This window comes from Pongo abelii, chromosome 11 (assembly GCF_028885655.2).
Source record: "Pongo abelii isolate AG06213 chromosome 11, NHGRI_mPonAbe1-v2.0_pri, whole genome shotgun sequence".
Lineage (NCBI taxonomy): Eukaryota > Metazoa > Chordata > Mammalia > Primates > Hominidae > Pongo > Pongo abelii.
In genome coordinates, this window is record NC_071996.2 from 89711872 (window position 1) to 89732194 (window position 20323).

At 35.9% G+C, this 20323-nt stretch overlaps 1 long non-coding RNA gene across 1 annotated transcript in view; it reads left to right on the forward strand.

Moving 5' to 3' along the window:
• The window catches only part of LOC134759610 (uncharacterized), a 135999-nt gene that overhangs the window by 1157 nt on the left and 114519 nt on the right, over positions 1-20323 (forward strand). Inside the window, exons 2-3 of the long non-coding RNA XR_010136061.1 lie at positions 3250-3531; positions 7799-7850. This is a non-coding gene — a long non-coding RNA (uncharacterized LOC134759610). The remainder of the gene's footprint in view (positions 1-3249; positions 3532-7798; positions 7851-20323) is intronic.

Consider the following 20323-nt stretch of genomic DNA (forward strand, 5'->3'; position numbering starts at 1 on the left):
GCTTTCACAGGTGAGACACCTGGATAAACATCATCCAACCCTTAAAATCTTAGGTCTAAGGTCTAAGGTTTTAATTTACTAAATTTTATTTTTACTCTCCTATTCTGACTATTAACAACTCACATTCATACTACCATACTCCCAACTTTAGAATCAATTTAATGGTACTAGATGTTAAAGAAATACATTATAACATTAGAAAAAAACTCACATATCAAGGGCAAAAGAAATTATAAATTGGATTAAATTATTTTACATATTGATATGTATAATTTTAAAAACTCAGTAAATTAATGACAATCCATATTTGCTATATAATATGATGAGTTGGGCTTCAGAGTGAAGACATTTTATTCAACCATCAATTTTTTTCTCTCTCCTTATATATATGTGTGTACATATAAAATAAAGTTATAGAATTTTTAAAAACAAACAGCAAAAATTGTTAAAGCTGTTGTGTTTTAGTTATAGCTAGATAGTGATACTTGTTTACTTGCTCCATGTATAAGTGGTAAACATTTTCAAAGGGTCACATGTTTAAGACACAATAGTCATTATATCAATGGAATATAGGTTCATAAATTCCATTTTGGGGAATGGTAAAAATAATGGTGTTTATGCTTTCACAGAAGTTAAAAAGTGAAAGCACAGATTGCTAGACAGAACTTCAGTCTATTTGTAAGACATTTGTTTTGATATCTGTCTGTTATGACTTTAAAAACATTTTTATAGTCAGGTGACTATCCCATATGTTTGCTTCATCTCTTAAGAGTGTGTGATGGGGGTAATATTTTGAAAATATTAAATTGGAGAATTAAGTATCCTCCTTAAGGTATATTTTGTGGCATATTGCCCCATGTGAGAGGGAGGTGGTTACTGCAAAAAACAAAGCTGTGAGGGGCTGGGTGCAGTGGCTCATGTCTGTAATCCCAGCACTTTGGGAGGTCAAGGCTGGGGGGATTGCTTGAGCTCAGGAGTTTGAGACCAGTCTGGGCAACATGGCAAAACCCTGTCTCTACAAAAAAATACAAAAATTAGCTGGGCATAATGCATGGCTGTAGTCCCAGCTACTTGCGAGGCTGAGGTGTGAGGATAACTTGAGCCCGAGAGGTGGAGGTTGCAGTGAGCAGAGATTGTGCCGCTGCACTCCAGCCTATGTGACAGAGTAAAAGACCCTGTCTCAAAAAAAAAAAAAAAATGTTGCTTGAGTTTCATGGATTGATAAGCCTGAGTTTCTTGGATTAATTTTTAGCCTCTTTAGCAATACAATTGTCATGAAAGATAGGTATTAAAAAGTTATGATGGCTCCCGTTAAGACAGAAAAAGCTGAACCTAGAGTATTAGACCTTGGAATTATATGGAAAAGAATGCTCTAGGAAGTAGGAAGAAGAGTGATGGAAGTCACTAGAAGAAGTCAGCTTGTCAGTCTCCAAATGGGCATGTATGAGTTGGGTTGAGGGTGGAATATATAGAGTGATGGATTGAAACATTGAGATGAGTTTAAGATGACTGAATACCTGGGGCAAGTGTGTGTGTATAGCATACTTCTGTAACGGTGTTAGAGAGTTGCAGGCTACTAGGAAACTTCAGCTTTTTGCCATGTCTAACACATGGCAAGCAATATTCAGAGGTGCCTGTGGAAGACAGGTAAATGATCTGGTTCTCAAGGATTAAAAACATGAAATGGATACAAGAGTTTGTGTTTCTTTCTAGAGATTAGGCACAAAAGAAAGGCAGAATACTGGTATCTGACAAAGAAGATACAGAATTAATTGACTTCAAGACTGGAAGCAAATAGAACTAAGGATTCCAGAGGGAGGCACCAGCACAACCACCTTAAAAAAAGTCAAAACTCGCAACTCAATGTTCACTAACAAGGAACAATTCAGACTGCCCATATTGCAGAAGTGACCAGCAAGAGTCTAGGGGACACTGTGTGAATTTAAGGTCATCATCTTTTGTTATCAGACACGTGTTTACAGAGCTTTTATTTCCTCATACACTCATATACCTTTTTGAGATGAAATAGGGAATGAGTGGAAATCTAAAAGTCTACGCATTTTATCCTTAATAATGATTATGATGGTCTTAACATTCCACTTAGCTTGACTAAACTTTAGACAGATTTTTTTCTCGACTGTAGATTCTTGACCTCCCTTTTCTTAAAAGTATTTACTTCAGAAAACTTGGAATTATAAATTCTTTCTCTACCCCTTTAAGATGTAAATATTCTTGCAGCCTCTTGCAGGTATGACAACCAGTCATGTCTTTCTCAAGGACCTGGGAGGCATTCTTTGAAATAGAATCATCAATAAAAATAGTGCTCTCGTATCCTAGTCTTTGCAGCAGCATAGAAGCCTAATTTAGATAAGTGCCAATTAGCAAATACAGATGGCTTAATCACATTGGCCAACCTTCACCCTAAAGTCCTCCAGTACTTTTCCACTAGTTTACCTCCGGATGCAGCAAACCACCATGGCATGTGTAAATCTATGTAACAAAACTGCACGTTCTGCACATGTACTCCAGAACTTAAAGTATAATAATAATAAAAAATATAAAAACTGCCAGCTTTTGTTTCAGTAGTCATGTTTAATCTCACTCCATATTGCAGTAGACTTTAATAAAGTCTTCCTTGCTTGTTTAACTCCATCCAATGCAGTTTTTCTTTGATAGTGAACACCGTTTATCTAAAAGACGATTTGGTAATTAAGTCAGGTTAAATTATATTTTGCTGAGTTTTTTTCTTGTGAACAAAGAGAGTGAAGTCTATCAAAAGTGACTGGACCATTTATAGAGAAAATATTTTTAAACTTTTTGCACATAAAAGTGTAATATGAATAAATATATAACCCACTATGAGTGTGATTGGGACTTTAAGATGCCAGACTAAGTAGATAATGTTAGTTTCTCCCCCATTGACTAGCCTTAAAAAAGTCAGGTTTCAACCTCTGACAATGAAGAGAACTAAAGAGGGCTGAGGTAGGCAGAATTTTCAGAATGACCCCAGTGACCCCAATGACCCTTACCCTTGTATAATTTCTTCCTCTGTGAATATGTAGTGTTATGTGGCAAAAGAGATTTTGCAGGTATAATTGTGGTTACTAATCAGTTGACTTTGAGTTAATTAAGAGGGAGATAACTTTGGTTCGCCTAATCTGATCTCATAAACTCTTTAAAAGCAGTTTTCTCTGGCTGGTGACAGAAGGAGAAGTCAGAATGGAAGCACTTTTTTTTTTTTTTGGCCAGCTTTGAAGATGGAGGGGGCCATGTGACAAGGAATTCTGTGTCCTCTGGAAGAAGAAAGTGGCCTCTGGCTGACCACCAGCAAGGAAAAGGAGTCTTTAGACCTTGAGCAGCAAAGGACTGGATTTTTGGCAGCAACTTGAATGGGCTTGAAAGCAGATTCTTCTGCAGAGCTTCCAGAGAAGAGCACAGTCTGGATAACACATTGATTTCAACCTTGTGAGACAGTGAGCAGAGAGCCTAGCTGAGACTGCCTGTCCTTCTGACCTATATATCTGTAAACTGGTAAATGGATATTGTTTTAAGTCATTAAATTTGTGATAATTTCTTTTGCAGCAATAGAAAAAGAATATGGGGCCATTGGCAAATTAACAATTTCAACAACCTACTAGAAGAACAAATATGGGTGGAAGAATGCTGACTGATAAAACGGGGAGTAATTGATGGCAAGAACATGGAACAGATTATGTCTCATCTGCCAGCATTGAGTTGGACAATAGAATCACTTTAGCTAGTTTTACTTACAAAGGAATTTACTATAGGATGTATGTTAGCTTGTAGGCTGACTAGAAGGGCCCAGAATCAAGCTTTAATTCCACCCTGAAGTGAGGCATTCAGGAAACTTGTTCACTTATACCATGAGATATTTCCAGTGGAAATTCCTCTGAGTCATTCAGAAAGCTAGGGACTAAACATTGTACCTTTATTCTCATTGTTGCAGTGAAAACAAAGGACTTCATAACTGTGATTGCTAGTTGGGCTGCATGGTCTCAAGAACTTTATTATTGCCTTTTAAGTCCTGGCAGAAGACAGTCATGTATTTACAATCTAAAAGTTAAAAAAATCTGGAGAATATGGAAAGGTGGTAGAAAAAAATTGGAGAGTTACCAAAATGGGTAAGGGGGCAGGAGAATTAAAACAATTTGACAAGCCAAAAGACCAAGATATTAAAAAGACAATCAGAATAAGAAGGGTTTTTTTGTTGTTCTAGAAATGATTTTTTAATTAAGAAACTCAACAGAAATTTTGAAAGATAATGTCAATTATCTAGATGTAGAGCAAAAAGAAAAAAAGATGAAAAATATTAAAAGAAAGAGGGCTAAGCTAAAATGTACAAATTTAGACCATTGTGATTTTCAAAAGGCAGAGTGAAGGGAAGGAAATTATCAAAGATGATAATAGAAAAAATTTCCTAGGATAATTGGGAGAACTATATCTTCAAATAAAAAGGGCTTGTCAAATGCTGAGCAGTACAAATGGATAATGATTCATACCTAGATATGTGGCTGAGAAATTTTGAAATGTTGAAAATAAAGAGAAAAACCTAGCCATTTACAAAATGAAAAAAAAGATACAAATGGGCAAAAACGAGATAAGAATTAGAGTCTTTATTTGCATCAGGGATCCTAAATGACTTGGAAAAGTTCTGAGGGAAAATGATACTGACACTAGAATTTTATGTCTAGCTATGTTATCAAACAAATGTAAGGATAAAATCAAGTCATTTTCAGACATATAGGATTCAGAAAGCTTATCCCCCATTCATGAATAACGAGTAAAGCACAGGGATATATGTGAGAAAAACCAGGAATGTATAATTTTATGTTTAAATGGTTCTTATTATCACCAGCTCTCCTTTTTATATCGTAGCTTCTCCATTCTCTTTATTTAGCAGATTCATTTCTTGGTTGGTTTGAATAACTTCTTGAATAATTTTTTGCAGAGAAAGCATGAGCAGTATACTTTTTGTCTTGAAAAACCTAAATTGTTTAAAATTGCTTTCACACGTAAATGACAATTTGGCTGGTTACGCAATACTTGGATTAAAATCTTTCTCCTACAACTGTAAAGATATTGCTATATTTTTGCAAGTGAACCATAATATATAGGGTATAAATCTGACACCGGCCAAATTTTTTAACCTTTTTGTATTGATAACATGTTTCTTCCCGGAAGATTTTAAATTCTTCATTTTTAAGACTTCAACCAAGATAATTTCACAAGTTGTCTTTCACTGATTTTTTCTAATATGTCATCAACTGACTTTTTTATTCGGTGACGTTATTGATTATTGCTTCTGTTCTATTGCTTCAGATTCTTTTTAAGGAACCCAAATTATCTTGTGCTTTGTTCCTATTTTATTTGCTTGTTTTTAGTTAGTCTTATCTATTGTTTTATTCTTCCTCATTTTTTTTCTCAATCTTCTGCTTTCTGGGAGAGCTTTTCATGTTTTTCCTCTTTATCCTGATGCATTGAAAATTATGTCATTTGCATATTTATTTTAGAACACTTTAAAAATTATCGTTCTTTTGCTATCTTTGCCTGTCGCTCATGCAGTTTTAAAAAATCTCAGCCACTTGTTTAATTGCAGATAGTTATTATATAACCTTTTTAACTTTTTTATAGAGGCTATGTTTTAGCTAATTTTACTAATCATATAAAACAGATGTTATTAGATATAATATCTTTTTTAAAAGCACATGCCTTCTCTGCCTCTTGAGTGTTATGCCTTTTTGTTATTGTTACAGAATTTTTCCTAGTTGCATTTTTCTTTTTATTCATTTTTAATAGGGTCAATTCCTTCCAAGTTTGGTATTTGCCCCTAAAAGAGGACAGATGGAGTCTTCTTGTTTTGCCTCAGTTTCCACTTGGGATTATCAGAATCCTCTTGTAGCATTTTAGACATGTGGAATTGTTCGCAGTTCAGTGATCTGGGAATAGGAAGAAGCTAGGACTGTGGTCAATACTACTTGGGGAACTTGTCTCTGTGAGGTTTCTTCTTGTATTTTGTGAAACAATTTTTTCAGCGGTTTTACCCACTGTGGTCCAAGCTCCTTTCTAAATCTGTTGCCCACAGCATCAAAAAGAGGTCTGATGTTAAAGGGCAAAACTCCTTACTAATGACACTAGTATTTTTTTTTGTGTGGCTTTCTTTATCTTTAGGTTCTTGAAGTCATCTTGCTGTCCCTGTTGCTACTACATTTCACATAGTCAGGGTTCAAGTCATTGTTTTTTGTAGACAAGCTCCTTGATTACTAGCACAGTCTACATCAGGGGTGTCCAATCCTTTGGCTTTCCTGGGCCATATTTGAAGAAGAGTTGTCTTGGGCCACACATGAAATACGCTAACACTAATGATAGCTGATGAGCTAAAAATATTGCAATAAAAACCTGATAATATTTTAAGAAAGTTTATGAATTTGTGTTAGGTTTCATTCAAAGCCCACCTGGGCTGCATGCGGCCCATAGGCCATGGGTTGGACGCGCTTGGATGGTGTATCTTCCTGGTTCCTCTTGCACAATTCTCCTCAAATAATAAATAATGCAGATCAGTGTTCCAGGTTTTCTTCTATACTTTGCATGTAGTTCATCTTTATGTCATAAAGAAGTCAAGTAGGGTCAGATGCTTTTGTTTTAGCTGCCAACTTGATTCTGGGAACTACTTTTTTTTTTTAAATTGAGACAGGGGTCTCACTGTGTCACCCAGGCTAGAGTGCAGTGGCACCATCTTGGCTTACTGCAACCTCTGACTCCTGGACTCAAGAGATCTTCCCACCTCAGCCTCTTGAGTAGCTGGGACCACAGGCTCACATCACCACACCCGGCTAATTTTTTTGTATTTCTTCGGTGGAGATGGGATTTTGCCATGTTACCCAGGCTAGTCTGGAACTCCTAAGCTCAAATGACCTCCCAACCTTGACCTCCTAAAGTGCTGGGATTACAGGCATGAGCCACAGCACCTGGCTTGGGCACTATATTTTATGAGGGGTTCTTAGAACATTTAAAAGGGCATGCATTTTAAAAAGACACACATATGAAAGAATACAATTTTGATCTATGTCATTCAAGAGGGCTTGATGTTTTAGAGAGACAGGCTTTGGCTCATTATAAAAAGGAACTTTCGAACAATTTCAGCTTTCCAAAAATGAACTGGCTCTCTTAACGCTGCTTGTAGTTTCCTATCACAGAAAACATTTCATGGCATTCTGAATGCCAATATTCAGGGATACTGTGGAAGGTTTTCTTGCCCAGATGGGAAAGTGTCCTAAATATCCTATCTAAAAGACATTTCAGCTTTAAGAGTCTATGATTATTTTGTTTTAAATTATATGACAAAGCTTTAAATGTTGTTTTGTTGTTTTAAAGCTTAAACTAGTTGCCTCTCATTGTTTACTTGCCATAGAAACTGTGTCTAATTTGAAATTTATACAAGTTTCAGTAGTATTCATGAATCTTTTCTATAAATATAAAAATGCAATATTATCTTAGTTACCATACTAAAAGAAAATCAATGTGAACGCATTTTGAGAGTTTTCTAAACATATACACAACTTCCAAAATTCAATGTGTAAATGTAAGTATCTTATTCATTGGAGGATCTTTCTTGTGGAACTCTTGGGCCTTAATGTCATCAGTGTAAATATTTGATGTTAGGGTCTATGTAAATAAAAAACAAATTAATGTTAAATAAATTTGTGTATTTTTTTGTCTTAATTGTTTAATCATTATCTTGGAAAATACATCCAGTCTATTTCTTCTCTTTACCATCCAGATGGTGATTTTTCTGATACTATATTGGTATTATTCTCAACTGCAAAACAGGGGTGAGTAGCTGATCTATAATTAGAATATATTATTGAATATTGCCTTTGTAACAAATGACAACACCTGCAATTCTCAGAGAAGAGCCAAAAGAATATGATTATAAATAGAAAAATATGACATTCCTTAAGCAAAAGGAACGGAAGTGTGTGTGTGTGAGTGTATGTGTTTGTGTGTGTGTGTGTGTGTGTGTGTGTTCAGAGTCAGCAAGAATACATTGTACTTTGACATGGGAGAAATGTTTTTTTTTTAAAACTAACTTCAACTTCTAATTTAGATGCTGGTGGTACATATGCAGGTTTATTATATGGGTATATTGCATGACACTAAGGTTTGGGGTAGAAATAATTCTGTCACCCAGGAAGAGAGCATAGTACTTAATAGGTAGGTTTTCAGCCCTCCCCAGTTACTCTGTCTCCTCCTTCCAGTATTCTCCAGTTTCTATTGTTCTCATCTTTAAATATCTAAAAGTACCCAATGTTTAGCTTCCACTAATAAGTAAGAACATGTGGTGTTTGGTTTTCTGTTCCTGTGCTAATTTGCTTAGGGTGATGGCCTCCAGGTGCATCCATGTTGCTGCAAAGGATATAATTTGATTCTTTTTCATGTCTGTATGGTATTCCATTGTGTATATATACTACATTTTCTTCGTCCAATCCACCACTGATGGGCACCTCGGTTGATTCCATGTATTTCCTGTTGTGAATAGTGCTGCAATGAACATATAAGTGCGTGTGTCTTTTTTGTAGAATACTTTATTTTTCTTTGCATATATACCCAGTAATGGGATTGCTGGGTCAAATAGTAGTTTTGTTTTTAGTTCTCTGAGAAGTCTCCCTGGGAGAAATCTTAAAGTGACATGATGCCTCAGAGCAAATATTCATGTGAATATTATCCCATCTTTTGATTTCCAAAAATTATGTCCTGAGCTCCACTGATGTGGTTCTACATTGGTCTGTGCAATGTTGGCATAAGTAAGACAAAGAAAAAAAAAAGAGGGCTCTACTGAACACCTATGCCTATTTCTCGGTAACTCTCTCCTTCTCGAATCTCTGGTGCATAGGAGGTAGCATGCATCATTTTACCTCTGTTTACAGCTACTTGGACCAAGAGTGGACATTGTATTTAATGAGAGTTCACAGACTAGTCTGACTTCAGTGGCCTGGCTCACAAAGATGATCTAGACTTCCTTTGTTAGAAACCGAGCTAAGATTTGAGGAGAAGGGTTGTTCTCTTTTCTGGCAGGGGGTGTTGTCATGGGGGTATAGTAATAAGCAGATTTGTGAAGTGCTGCATGGTCACACTAATGACAAAGCACTAAAGTAAAGCTTTTTGGACTCCTGCTGCCAAAGTCACCAGAGCTACCATGAATATATGACACTCTCTAGTCCTAACCTCACTGAAGTTTATTTCTATTGTAGTCCCTCCTCCCAGATTATTGTGTGATTTCTTAGTTATTTACTACTGTAAACCTACTTGTTTGAACTAGTTCAAGTGAGTCTCTGTTTTTTTGTGATCAAATGAGTAACAAAAATGATTCTCTGCATTAATTTAATGGTTGTAGAGATGTAAAAGAAATAATGGGTTTAAGGTGTAGAATCAAAATACCTTAGAAATCCATAAGATATGGATGATAGGGAGAAGGAAGAGTCAGAGATGAATCCCAAACCCTTGCCAATAGGTAACACAGAAGACAGAACAGGAATTGAAAGAAACATATCAAAGCCCAGGTTAGACACGTTAAGACTGTGGTGCCTGTGATTTTTTTGTTGTTGTTGTTTTTTGTTTTTTTTTAGAGACAGGGTCTTGCTCTGTCACCAGGCTGGAGTGCAGTGGCATGATCTCGGCTCACGGCAACCTCCACCTCCCAGGTTCAAGCGATTCCCCTGCCTCAGCTTCCCGCATAGCTAGGACTACAGGCACGCACCACCACGACCGGCTAATGTTTTTTGTATTTTAGTAGAGACAGGGTTTCACCATGTTGGCCAGGATGGTCTCAATCTCCTGACCTCGTGATCAGTCCTCCTTGGCCTCCCAAAGTGCTGGGATTACAAGCGTGAGCCACTGTGCCCGGCCGACTGTGAGATTTTTAATGGAGATGCATATTAAAAAGTTGGATATGTAAGTGTGGACTCACCTTCATGTGCTACTCTTTTTTTTTTTTTTTCCAGGAAAGAAGGCTTAGTTGATATAAAAATCTTATATTCAATTATTTATGATTAAGGATTTTGACAACTGAAGGTTTAACTGGTAAATTGACATAGACTGCGTCAAACTAATATAACATCATGCTATTAATGAGATCTCATTCCTTTAAAATAACCTCATTTTGGAGGCACAAATTTTGAAGACTTAGTCATGAATTTATGATGTCTCTAAGGTAATTTAGGTGTGGAAGTGCACAGCTAGACTCTCTAAATATCATCTTTGGTTCTATTGCATTGGAACTCTTATAAACCAATATCTTTAGTGTATTTTGGCTTTCCTCTCAGTGACCCAAGTGGCAAAAAGATCTATTAGCTAAATAAGCACACAAGGTTGCTTCTTGGTAAATTAAACATATCAATCTAAATAATGTATTTTCCAAAACCCCACTGAAGCTATAGTAAAGGAATATTATGAAAGACATGAACCCACAAGTCAAAAGGAATCAGAGTGGAGACAACAGCAACATAATTTTGGAAAATGAAATGATAGATAAGTGGTAAGCATTATAGCAAACTTGTGAAAGCTCTATACTAAACTTGTGTTGCAAAAGGTAAGAACCAGTTCAGTTTGCTTTGAAGAATTTTAAAAGGGCCAAGGATTTATGTGATTAGCTACCTCTGGCAGTTGGAGAGTCCAGTGGGATGTATTTTATAAAAAGGAAAACTGATTGAAAGCTGCTTAGGAAGGAGTTACATTCCTGGTTCTCCTTTCTCAGTCTGAAAATTTAGGTAATTGCCTCCATCCAAGTAAATCAGCAGAGATTTGTTCTCTGGAGGAGGTCAAACAAAAGGGCATTGAGGGATACCAAGCATAATTAGTGATATCTTTACCAAAAAAGTGGTATTGTTAACATGCATACTGGAGGCTGAATTCCAGCCCCTCCTTATTCTACCCTATAACTAGATTACTGGTTATCAGAAATTTGCCTTCCAAGAAGAAAATAGTAATAGTCTTCTCTAGAGAATCTGATGAAAATGTAAATATTAATTAGAGGGGCTCCCTGATGGCATGGTCCGGCCAGATTACCTGCAGTGATGTTTACAGTCAGAAAGCCCCACCTGCCCACTCAGTGTTTCAAACTGGGGTTTTTCGTCACCCACTCTAAAATATGAGCTGACAATCAAGGCTTAGAAATCTAACGGTGACCTTTAACATAAAAGATGCAGATCAAATAGCTAAAAGTAAAAAACTAGAGGTAGAAACAGAGATTCTGCAGAGAGAAAATCATAAAAATTTGCATAATCTTTTTAGAGAGATGTCTATTGAAACAAAGGAACAGAATGCTATAATAAAGACATATTAAGATAATAAAAATGAGATTTTAGTAATTTAAATTATTACAAAGAAAATTCAAGATAATGGTAAGAGCTGAGAAAATTCCCTCCCAAATAATCAAACAACAACAACAAAAGACAACAAAAACTAATTCATCATCACCATCACCATCAACAGCAAAAAACAGAATAAGAATTGAAGTGAGGAAATATTGGAAGAGAGCACAACACTTTCACTACCCAATTAACAGAAATTCTGGAAAGAGACCAGATAAAAGAAATGGGAAGAAAATGTTAAAAATAATTTTGCAACATTTCCTGGAACTGATTCGAGGGCTCCTCAAGTATAACACATTTGCTGAGTACGGATGTATAGGTTGGGCATGGAACCACTCCAAGGAAGCACTCTGTATGCGTAAGTGAAGTCATGCAGTTCACACCTACAGGTAGTGGCTGTGTGTCCTACCAAGACCGATGGACATGAAATTTCATAATTCTGGGGAATCACAGAAGATCCTACACTCTGTGGGGTGTGTGTGTGTGTGTGTGTGTGTGTGTGTGTGTGTATGAGAGAGAGAGAGAGAGAGGAAGATAGGGAGAGAGGGAGAGAATGAGAGAGATGAAAGAAGCAGGAGGGAGAGAGAGAGAGGAGAGAAGGAGAGGGAGGGAGGGATAGAGGAAGGAAAGGGGAGAAAGGGAGAGAAACTAAAGGATCTAGAATCAGAATTGATTTTTACTTCTCATCAACAGCAATGAAACCATGAGACAAAGAGTAATGCCTTCAAAATTCTAAGGGAAAGTAATTTCTAATTTAGAGTTCTATACCTAGCCAAGTAGTATACTTACAACCTAGGTGACAAAATTATCTGTAAACCAAACCCTCATGACATGAAGCTTACCTATATAACAAACATGTATATGTACCCTTGAAACTGAAATAAAGGTTTTAAAAAAGCAAAAGCATAATAAAACAAAATCTTACATGTTTGAAAATGTTTCTTATCTGCATAATGGCAAGTTTGGGGAAGGGGAAATGGGATGTAGAGAAGGGAGGCCCATTTTTGTCTCAACAAACACTGATTATTTTAGCTACATTTAAAAAACCAACTTTGATTAAAATAAAAATGAAGAAAAAGCTACTGATTACTTTTAAAAACCAAATTTTTATAGAATTTGGTGAGGTATTATTTGAAAACCAACAGCATCTGCTTTCAATCATTTCAAGCAATTTTTCACTAAATTGGCACCAAGGCCGTCTTGCCTTTTGGCATATTTATGATATGTATGTCATATGAGTCTGTGTGTATGTGTGTATTATTTATTCTACAGCTTAAGGGTGAAAAGCTTAAAAATAGATTTCTTGGAAGCATTGAGATTCTATTTTTATTCCACTAGGTGTCAGCGTAGTACCGTGAACCTGAATGCTGTTGGGTTAGCAATCATTAAATCATTACTTGTTCATAAACATGTTTTTATTTATCTTTCCAAAAATGATGATATGAAATTTAGATTTAATAATATAATCATCTTCTGCATTGTAATCATTATTCTCTACTCAAATGTTCCTTTTTCCCCTACCTATTCAGATTAGTATGAGCTGCTTAAATTAGTTAACCTTTGGTGCTAATCTACATCAAGGGAATAGAAAAAGAAAACAACTGCTGACAGAAATGACAGCAATGAATGTGTTTCCTGCATCTGAAATTTGGGTTTTCAGTCAGTGTTTTTTTTTTAGTAGGTTAAGAGAGACATTTGGCTGACTGGGAAGATCAAAAGTATAACATTTCCACCATCTGTTATCTAGTTTATAAATATGCTTTAAAGGATATGAGCAATAATTGACTAGTTTAGTGCCATGGCGACTGATAAGCATTCTTGTTAAGAGGACATGTTGGGTAATTATTGTTAGCTATTTTTAACTTATTTATTCCCCCTCTGACTAATCACTGTAGCATCATTGGCTTTGGCTTTGTGTTGACTTGACCTTGACTCATCTCAACATCAGCTATACATATACCTATATGTATATATGTGGATGTATATATATACACACACATATATAAACTCACATAGACACACATATAAATATCAACAAATACAAGGAGCATGTCTATCTTTATCTTCTCTTTATTATAATTAGAAAAGTGGCTGAAACATAATAGGTATGCAATAAATATTTGTTAGACAAATGAATTATTTAAAGACACAATTCGATAATATACATGTGTAAGAGATTTAATTATTAAGACTTGGTCACTTATGGATGCAGATAATTAGGAAATGAGAAAGTCCCTTGGGGTTTCTAATTTAGAAGTCTTGGTGGTGGCATTCATAACTACATGGGACTCCAGGAAGTGTTGTAAGTTCAGCAGGATAGATAATGAGTTCAGATTCTGCCATTTTGAGGCAGTGGAGTAGACAGCAAACTGAAGCTGTCTGATAGGCATTGGCTATAAAGCCCATACGTTTTGTAAAAATATTTGAGCTGGAGATACAGTAATTATCATGATGTAGAATGGGTCAGAGAGTAGATAAGTTTACCCAGGCAGGGTTTGTTCAATGAGGAGAGAAAAAGGCCAAGGGCAGAAACCTTGCAGAATAACACTTTAGGAATATTGTACAATGAAAGGGAATCCTGAAAAAGAAGCTGGAAAGGAAAGAATAAAGTGTTAAGCATAAAAAGTAGTGAATTTTGGACGGGCACAGTGGCTCATGCCTGTAATCCCAGCACTTTGGGAGGCTGAGGCAGGCAGATCATGAGGTCAAGAGATCGAGACCATCCTGGCCAACATGGTGAAACCCTGTCTCTACTAAAAATACAAAAATTAGCTGAGTGTGGTGGCACGTGCCTGTAGTTCCAGCTACTCGGGAGGCTGAGGCAGGAGAATCACTGGAACCCAGGATGCGGAGGTTGCAGTGAGCCGAGATCACACCACTGCACTCCAGCCTGGCGACAGAGCGAGACTCTGTCTCAAAAACAAGAAACAAAAAACAAGAAACAAAACCCAAACAACAACAACAAAGTAGTGAATTTCAAGAAAAATAGAATGGTTACCAGGGTCAAATGCTGCAAAGTAGTCCAGACATATAAGCAATAAAAGATAGCCACATATTTGTGCATTAGGAAATTGTTGGTGACTCTGCTATGGAGTTATGAGAAGAGATTACTATTTACAATATGACTGAGGATGACATAGGACATGAAAGAGTGAAGATAGTGAATACAGACTGTAGACTCTATTTTGATGGAATGTGACTATTCAAAGAAAGGGAATAAAGAACTTGGCAGCTCAAGGTTTGCTAAGGCCAGCTGACCCAAGGTTGAAATTTTATGGAATAGTTAATCAGCAGTCTTCAAACTGAGATATGTACACTTCTTGAGGTCCATAAAGACTTTACCAAGTACATAGGGTTGAAATAATTTAGAGATTAATGTCTATATCCTTCATTCCACATACACTCTTTGCTAATATTAACTGGCCTTAGAGCTTTAAGTTAAAATATCACACTTGTTTTCTTTTCCTACTTTCCTTTTGCAACTACACTTCTCTTGCTTTATCAAACAAAATCACATATTATCTAATCTGATGTTGATCATCCCAGGGTATAAAATCATGGAGACATCAAACAAAAGAAAAATTTGTATTGATGATGAGAAAGTGAATTTCCTCAATGATTCAGAAACAAAATTTTTTGAACATCAGGGAGTTTTTAATTTTTTGCTTTCAAAACAATTGAAGGAACTGATGTATCATTAAAGTATAATTTTTGATAATACATCCCTAGGTGACTTTTGGCATATAACATGAAAGGATTTCAATAGTTGATTTATGTTGCTAATACCAAAACATCCATTTCCATCTGTCCTATCCCGCATTGTTACACAAAAAATTTTTCTCATATTTATAAAAACAACCAAATTAGGAATTAAATTTATGCTGAACACTGTCCTTCATCATAAGTAATATTTAGTCATTGCACATAATTAGAAATGAAACAAAAAAAGAAAAATAATCTCACAGGGTACAAAGAAAAGTGGGAAAGAGAAGAGCATTAGTACTCAGAACTGAAGGAGGATTGAGTAGAATGGAAAGGAGAACATATGAGAGGTAAGGTCAGCAAGGGGCTTGAATTCTGTGCTGGGCTGGGTAGACAGGGACATAATGGAATCAATGATTCTAGGTTTGAGAGTTCTCAGTAGGGGTGGACTGAAGTCTCAGGTGATGTCCAACGAGGCCAACTATCTGTGACTCTAGTTTTCCCTCAGGATTCATGATTTTAGAAAGGCACTTAGGACAATGACTGTGATGGGATGAATCCTGAAGAGAACACTCTCATCAGATGGTGGGAGGAGATTCAATGTATCTGAGAAAACTCATCTCTTGAGGAGTAAGAGCTTGACTGCTTTCTTCACTACAATATTTTTAAAGCTTAGAACTCTGCCTGGCACAGGGTGCTCAGATATTTTCTGTTAAATGAATTAGCAATGACTGGCAATAGCTAAGACTCCTGAGTCTTCACTTAGTGGAACTAGAGTGGCCTTTTAACAGAGCCTATTTGCATTTACACATTATGTGTTCACGCTGTATAGAGAGGAACAAAAATACGCCAAAATACATATTTATGTTCATATAATTCAGTTTGAAAGTTCTCTTTCAAATAAATCTCACGTCTTTCATTAGCTAAAATAAGAGATAAAAGTGTTACATGTAATCCCCCCAAAAGAAAATAAATCATAACTCAAATTATATTATTAATTAAAATAAATTATATAAACTAGCATTAAATTATTTGCTATGGCAATATACATAAAGAAAAAAAGTGGGTGACAGCAGACAAAAAAGGGCTAAAAGCATTACTTAAACTTGGTGCCATGAGGTGATGTTGTCAGAGACTTAGCTTTTAATAGGCCAGAATAATCATGTAAGATAAAACAAGCAACAATCTTAAACTGACGTTCCGGGAACATGGGAATGATTTTGAAGTTAAAAACTGTTTTTAGAATAACAGTCTTAATGATATTTTCTGCCAGTTAAAAAGACTATAATTGACAGCTGTTTTAGTCAAGAATTGTTTAGTTGTATAGAAATCCTATTTTAATTAGTTTTAACCAAAAATGGGGATTTATTGGCCCCCAAAAACTGCACCCTGGAAGCCCAGGGTACACGTAGCTTTAGCACAGCTGGATGCAGGGGGGGTTAAATGATATCATTAAGACAATCCTCTTTCTTATTTTCTTGGTCTTGTTTTCTTTTGTGTTGCATTTATTTCTAGGTAGACTTTCCCTACTAAAAGAGCCTCAGGAGTCCAAGCTTGTATGGTACCTGAAGCTCTGAGGGAGAGTATACATTTTCCTGATAGCTTTAAGCAAAACAGCTGAGAGGGCTTCTGTGGGCTTGGTGTGGGCCATATATCTAGCATGAAACATTTGTGATAGTCGGTACAATGTAGTCCTCTGAGTGACCAGAGCTGGGCTTTTTGTGTCCCTGGGGAAAAGGTTGGTGTCTTCACCTGTTTGTGCTGCTAAAACAAAATACCACAGACTGGGTAACTGATAAACAATAGAAATTTGTTTCTCTTGTTTCCAGAAGCCAGGAAGTCCAAGATCAAGATTCCAGCAGGTTTGGTGTATGGTGAAGGCTGCCCTCTTGGCTTCCAAGGTGGTAGCTTGTTGCTCCATCCTTTAGAGTTAAGGAATGCTGTCCTCACATGGCAGAAGGGAGGGAAAGGCAAGAAAGTGCTCCCTTTAACCTTAAACCTTAAACCTTTTTGTATGGGTGCTAAGCTCATTCTTGAAGCCAGAGCCTTCATGACTTAATCACCTCCCAGAGGACACACCTCTTGATACTGTTGCATTGGGGATTAAGTTTCAACATGAATTTTGGATGGGACACCATCATTCAAACCATAGGAGCTGGTGATAGAGGCATCCCTATCTGAACCCTTGGATTAAAAATCCCACCCATGCCCACCTCCCCCCAAATAAGATTGTCTCTGTAGAAGAATTCCAAAGGAAGGTAAGAAGTTCAGGGACTGTAGGTGGCTCTTCTCCTTAAGGTCAATCGGGATTTGAAGTTCCTTCCATTTTGTTGTTTCTCTGTTCCTTAATGCTGAAGCTATCTCATTGGCACCAGCCCATAAGAAAGGGGAAGGAGGAAGTAGAGGAAAGATAAAGAGGAAGGTAACTTCCATTCAAGGAAACGATCTGGAAGTTGTTGACATTAGTTCTTTTTCATATCATATGACCATTCCTGATCGCAGAAGAGGCCAGGAAAAACAGAGTTCTGTTACTAAAAGGAGGAAGGTCAGGATGTATAATAGGACAAGTAGTTGTCTCTGTACCATTTACTTCTTTTAACTTTCAGATATACAAACATTTAAAGATTAAATTTAAAAATTACTTTTACAGGAGGACATAGCTAAAAATGTGTCTTAATATGGGAAAATGGAAAACGAAATTTCTGTTCCACATTAAAAGAATCAGTTGCAGTATAAGTGGTTAGTATATTTTAAAGTCTTTCACTTACGGCTGTACAATTGAGAGATGCTTTAATTTTTGACATTATTATGTGCATTCTTTCAAAAAGAATGGATTTTGAAAGAATGGTTATTGGTACTTTCAAAAGAATTATAAATATTTTTGTTTTGTTCTTTTAATGTCATTGGCTAGTATATCAATATTTTTAGAAAACAAAATTAAATATCTTGATTTTACAAAGAACGAAATTGTTCTACTGTAAAAGAGTAGACTAAAAATTCAGGTCTAATAGAATTGCAAGATTTTATCTCTTTCTAATGCTAAAAAGTTACTGAACTGGAAAAAGTATAATTTAATATGTTACTCACTTGCCAAAAAAATAAAAGATGCCTGCCTTGGATTTTATCCAGGAAGACATCTGTTTGCCTGGAACTAATAATAGCACAATCCTAATGATGTGCCAAACAAGTTATTTTAATAGAATGCTTTGTTTTGGGAGGTTAAGTTTGGTTACTCAGCAAAATGCTGTGTTTGTAAAGGTATTGTGTTTGAATCTTCAACTAGGGAAGCTTGGGAAAGTTGGTGGGAGATGCTGCACATTTTAAAGATAAAGCTAAACTGATAGGGTATGCTTCATTTCTAAATGACTTTTCAAGATTAGAGAATGGATGCAAGGTAGTAGCAAATCACAATTCAAGTTTTGGAATTGATACTGGAGATTCTCCATTGTTTCAAAAGGCAAAGATATTCATTCCAATGTCTAGTGACTGTTTCTCAAAACTTATTCAAAGTAAAAATTCTACTTAGTTCAGTTTGGTCCCTTTATTTTTCACCTTCAGCATTTCCCTAAAATTATAAAACATCTAGATGGAGGGAAGAAGAAATAGTTAAATATTTGAATGTTTGGTCTATATGACTTAAAATAGCTAGATGTTTAAAATCATAGAAATAATTGAATTTTTGATTTTATTTAAACTTGCTATTGTATATACTTAGCACATTAGCCACTGATGTAACTGATTAGTAACTGTTTTTTTGTATTACAAAAAACGTTACCATGTGAACTAAATTAAAAGAAATAATGTCATAGGGAAAGTCATTTATAAGCCTTTTTGGCCTGTTGAGTAATTTTTGTGATTGCTCTGTTCATTCTCATTGTGCCAACACTGCGTCCATTTAAGCATTAGGCCAATGGCCGATACTCATTAAAGAAATATGTCTAAAATTTCTTCCAATATGGCCTTAGGTGTTAATTCAGAGGCATCATCTAACCCAAAATGAGAGGCTAAAATGCTTCTTTTAACAAGATTAAGTACTAGAGAATAACTATTGTAAGAAAATACTTACTAATTTATATTTTAGTTTTTTGAACTAGAGTATTAATGATATAGTTGAAGCAGTATAAAGAGGCTAATGCCTTAACAGTAAAATAAGGTTTTCTATGTAAGTAATTTCTACACAAAGAAATTTTGTAAGATTAACATTTTCTGAAAATTTTTTAAACTGAAATATGACTGCTATGATGTTTTATATAATAAATTTGTATTAATTAGCCACCTTCTAAAGGCACATGAAATTCTGAATGATGTATACAGAGAACACAGCCAGAAGAACATTTCCTGGCTAAATCTGGCTTCACACATTGCCATTGACCATTGGAAACAGATTTTGGTGAAAACAAATACTAAGAATATTCCAGGAACTTTCTGGAACACCTGGATTTTTTTTCCTTAATTAACTAGTCTCTACTGAAATGATTTTCTAGGCCTAGGCTACTTTAGGGGTAGGGTCTTTAAAATACAATTTAATTCTAGTTCCCCAGATGGAGTTTCAGACCATATTGAATAGTCTCAAGGAGAAATATTAATGTAGGAAGTTGTAATATACACTACTAGTTGCCTTTGCCAGAGAAATTGCCCAACTATTTTTTAAAATTTAAATATAATATACACATAGTAAAAGTAACCCCTTTTGGGTGTACAGTTCTATGAATTTTGGGAAATTTATACAGTTGTATAACTATTACCACAACCAAGACAGAGAACATTTCCATTATTGGAACAATCTCTTTCATGCTTCTGTAATCAATCCCCTTCCCCAATCCGGAGTCTCTGAAAACCACTGATCTTATTTCTATCCCTCTAGTTCTTACTTTTTTTAGAATGTCATAGATTGAATCACATAGTGTGTAGCTTTTGAGCCTGGCTTCTTTCACTTAACTTAGCATGATGCTTTTGAGATTCATCCATGTTATTATGTGTATCAGTAGTTTCTCTTCTTCTTCTTCTTCATTCTTTCTTCTTTCTCCTCCTCCTTCTCTTCTTCTTCTTCCTCCTCCTCTTCTTCTTCTTCCTCCTCCTCCTCCTTCTTTCTTCTTTCTTCTTCTTTTCTGGAGACTCACCCCCTCTGAATGCTAAGGGAATCAAAGATGTGTTTGTGCAAACTTAGAAGCAGTCTGAGCCAGCTGGTCGCCGTGGCTCACGCCTGTAATCCCAGCACTTCGGGAGGCTGAGGT